Raw genomic sequence first — 4,535 nt, 5'->3', positions numbered from 1 at the left:
TTATCTTCACTCTCCCTCCAACCTACCCTCCACACTGCTGCCAGAGCACTGTCTCTAAAATGTCAACTGGCCACAGTATTCCTCTTGCTTAGAATCTTTTCCTGCCATCCTCAGTCCATTCGTTGTACTGTGGTGGTTTGTGTTGCTGTGACCCTGGAAGCTACGCCATAAATATTTCCAATCCCAGCAGGTCATCCATGGTAGACAGTTTTCAGCAGAGCTTCTAGACTAAAGGAGATGGGAGGAAGGGCCTGATGATCTACATCTGAAAACATTGGCACTTAGTGCAGAAGATGAGTCCCTCAGGTCAGCAGGGACTCAAAATATGGTTGTGGAAGATTTGTCTCTTCAATGTAGAATTGACTTTAAATAACATGGATGAAGTAAAGCTTTGGGGACCTTAATTTGCTGATGTGGCATGACTCAAAATGAGAAGTAACAGCTGTAAATGTCCATTAATCAGAATGTGGAATGCATGAAGTAAAGTATGAATCAAGGCAAATTGGAAGTTTTCGAAAATGAAATAGAATACTTAGATATCCTAGGCATTATTAAGTGATGTAGAGTTGATTCTGACTCTTAGTGACCCTATGTGCAACAGATCTAAACAATGCACAGTCCTGCACTCTCCACCACTGTTGCCATGTTTGCGCTCATTATTGCAGTTGTTGAGAGTCTTACTCTTTTGCTAACACTACTTCTGAGGCAATAGTGAGCTAAAGTAAACTGGTATTCGTCTTTTTGTATCAGACAATCATGGAAGGAATACAGTCACTGTACCAAAAACAAATGGTCGTGTTCAGCCATTTCAGGAGATAGTATATAATCAAGAACTGATAGTACTGAAGGAAGAATTCCAAGCTGCATTGAAGGCATTGGCAAAAAACAAGACTCCAGGAATTGATGAAACACCAGTTGAAATGTTCAACAAAATTAGAAGTGCTCATCTATGTCAATAAATTGGAATAAAGCTACCTGGTCAACTGACTAATAGCAAGAGATCAAAAAACCTATTCCAAAGAAAGGTGACCAACAGATTGTGAAATTATCAAACAATATCATTAATATCACACAAGCAAATTCAAAAGAGAATTCAAGAACAGTTGCAGCAGTACACACGGAAATTCAAGTCAGGTTAAAAACGGGGTGTGGAGCAAGGAATATAATTTCTGATGTCAGCTGGATCTTGGTTGAAAGTAGAGAATACCAGAAAGATGTTTTACCTATGTTTATAGATTATGCAATGACCTTTGACTGTGTATCACAACAAATTATGGATAATATTGTGAAGAGTAGGAATTCCAGAATACTCAATTGTGCTCATGCATTCCACATGAAGGTCTTCATAGAAGGTGTTCAAAACGGACAAGGGGATACTACATGGCTCAAAATCAGAAAGGTGTGTGTCAGGGTTCTATCCTTTCACCATACTTAATCTGCATGCTGAGCAAATAATCAAAACACTGGACTATATGAAGAGCAAATAGGATTGGAGGAAGACTAACAACTGTGATGAAACCGACCAGCTTTTTGCTGAAAGTGAAAAGGATTTGAAGCACTCATTGATGAAAATTAAACACTACAACCTTAAGTATGAATGAACACCTCAGCATAAAACAAATATTCTCACAACTGGACCAATAAGAAACATCAAGATAAAGTATTGAAAAGTTGTCAAGAATTTAATTTTATTTGGATCCACAATACCTATGGAAGAAGTAGTCAAGAAGTCAAAGGACATATTGCATTGGGCAAATCGTCCCTAAAAGACCTTTTTAATGGGTTAAAAATGAAAGATGTCACTTTGAGGACTAAGGTGCACCTGATACAAGCCAGAGTATTTTCAGTCTCCTCATACTCATGCAAAAGTTGGACAATGAATAAAAAAGACCAAAGAAGAATTGATGCTTTTCAATTATGCTGTTGGCAATATACCATGAACTGCCTAAAGGACAAACAAATCTGTCTTAGAAGAAATGAAATCAGAATACTACTTAGAAGTAAGAATGTTGAGGCTTTGACTCATGTACTTTGGAGATGTTATCAAGAGGGACCAGTCCCTGGAGAAGGACATAATGCTTGGTAGAGGGTCAACAAAAAAGAGGAAGACCTTCAACAGTGACTGCAAAAATGGTCTCTAATATGGTAATGCTTGTAAGGATGGTGCAGGGCCAAATAGACCTTAGTTCTGAGTTGCTGAGTTGAAAGTGATGTGATGGCACCTAAGGGGTCCTGGTGTGTGTAGCACTGGACTGCTAACTGTAAGGTTGGCGCTTCAAACCCAACAGCCACTCTTTGGAAACCCTAGACAGGGTCAATATGAGTCAGAATCCATTAGACAACACTTAACAACAAGAACAATAATGAAATCCTTTAGGAACTTACGTTCTCTTTAAAAACATCTCTTAGCTTGCATATAAGGCCCCATTTTTTCCCTTTGATTTCATCTCCTGCTATTCTTATACTTGCATTAAGTTCAGCTATCTTCTGCTACCTTAAATTCCTATGGATGAGCTTTCTTTCCATAAATTTTAGAATCAATTTACAGAAAATTTGCAAAGATAATACAAAATTCCACTTCCTGGAATTCTTATCTGCCAATTTTTGGCAAACTTGTATCTACTCTTCTTGCTTCCAGCAAGAATAGATAGATAACTGTAGATAATTCACTCTTTATGCTACTCATGGGTTACCCAAAAGACAGGAAAAAACAGCACCACACTCACACACACAAAAAAACATGCTAAAGAGGCAGCAAAGCAGGAGCCTCAGTATTTGTGAGACGAGGAATGTGCTCATTCCCCAAAGAGCAATCGTCAAGGTTGTGGGAGAGACCAAGGCTTTGTGGTTCTTCCTTAAACTTATGTTTTCATTTCTCAGGTACCTTTGGTGACTCTTCCTGCCCCTCAATTGTCAGGAGCTCCTTTGTTTCCATGTACTCTTACACTCTGTTGTCTCCTACTAATTGGCCACAAATGTAAATGAAAATGAAAAACGAAACCAAAAAGGTGGGTGGACTATTGTAGATGTTTAAAAAGAGACTTGAGACATTACGAAGGACCCTTAGTGGTGCGACAACTATGCTCTGCTGCTAAGGGTTGGGGGTTGGAGCCCACCCAGTGGCTCAGTGGGAGGAAGACTGGCCATCTGTTTCCACAAAGATTACAGCTTAGCTTTAAAGGGGCTGTTATCCGTCACATGATCACTTTGAGTCAGGATCAATACCCCACCCAACAACAGAGAGACTAGCAAGCAAATGCAAGGGTGACACTGGATTGGACCCCAGAAGGAAACAACCTCAAGCTATAAAGTGAATTTTGGAGAACAAATGGAGAAATGTAAATACAGATGGATTAAGTCTAATATTGATTTACTTAGGTGTTGTTTATACCCTTAGACTTGACACACTGAAGTATTTGGGGGTGGAGAAATATGTCTGCAACTTCTTTTCAAATGAGTCAGTGAAAGGAAAAGTGCTTGTGCACCTAGAGAGAGACAGGGGAACAAGTTGACATTTATTAAATTGAAGGGATTGGTGTTATTCTTTTAACTTTTTATTGTTGTTAAGTGGTTCCAGACTCATAAGCGACTCTGTATAGGGTTTCCAAGACTAAATCTTTGCGGGAGCGAAAGCCTCATCTTTGTTACGCAGAGAGGTTGGTGAGGCTCAATCCACCGACTCTGTAGATGACTGTCCAGTATTTATCCTACAGAGCCACTGTGCGCGTCCCTAAATTTTTTAAAAATGTTTTATTGTGAATTATGTGATAGTTTACATGGGAGAACATTAGCTTTACATTCATTCCATCGTGCATCATCTCATTGCCATGGTTACAATCCCCTCCATGCATTATCAACCAACCAAAGGGTATATACCCTGCAAGCCTGGAGTCGTTAGCACACAGCCCCTCTCCGTCTCTGGGCCTAGAGTCCCCAGCTGCTCCATCTCTCCACGTCATCGTTTCCCTAACTATTTGATAGATTTTGTTTTAAAAAATTGCGTGTGAGTGGCTGTATCCTCCGACTAGATGGACAAGGTTAGGTTGTTAGTGCCCAGCATTGTGCTGGGAACTTTCTAAAAAATAAGCTTGTTTAATTGCTCCGAAATGGAAAATCAGAATTAGAACTCTTTTAGTCTTTTCCCTCATGTTGCTGTTGCTAAGTGCCATCGAGTCAGTTCCGACTCAGAGCGACATTGTGTATAGGGTTTCCAAGGAGCGGCTGGGGAGTTTGAGACGCCAACCTAGTGGTTCAAAGAGTCCTAGCGGTCCAATGTTTTATCCCATTGCGCCACACAAAAACTGGGATCAGTTCGTAGAAGGCAAATAACAACAAAGTCCTTTCCCATTGGTTCCTCCAACACTCTCCTTAAAGCGAAGCCACCTAAGGGCAATTTTTGCCCCTCGGCGCTCTCTGTAGACCAGTGGGTCTTTATTGGTTGGAGTGCACTGACGTATTATTCTACCGCCACGGCATTTTACCGTGGAACGCTGGTTCAGGTTCCTGATTGTCAGTGGTTGTTAAAACCCAGCCGT

The sequence above is a fragment of the Chrysochloris asiatica genome, unplaced genomic scaffold (assembly GCF_000296735.1).
Source record: "Chrysochloris asiatica unplaced genomic scaffold, ChrAsi1.0 scaffold00003, whole genome shotgun sequence".
In the NCBI taxonomy this organism is placed as follows: domain Eukaryota; kingdom Metazoa; phylum Chordata; class Mammalia; order Afrosoricida; family Chrysochloridae; genus Chrysochloris; species Chrysochloris asiatica.
This window is presented reverse-complemented; position numbering follows the sequence as displayed.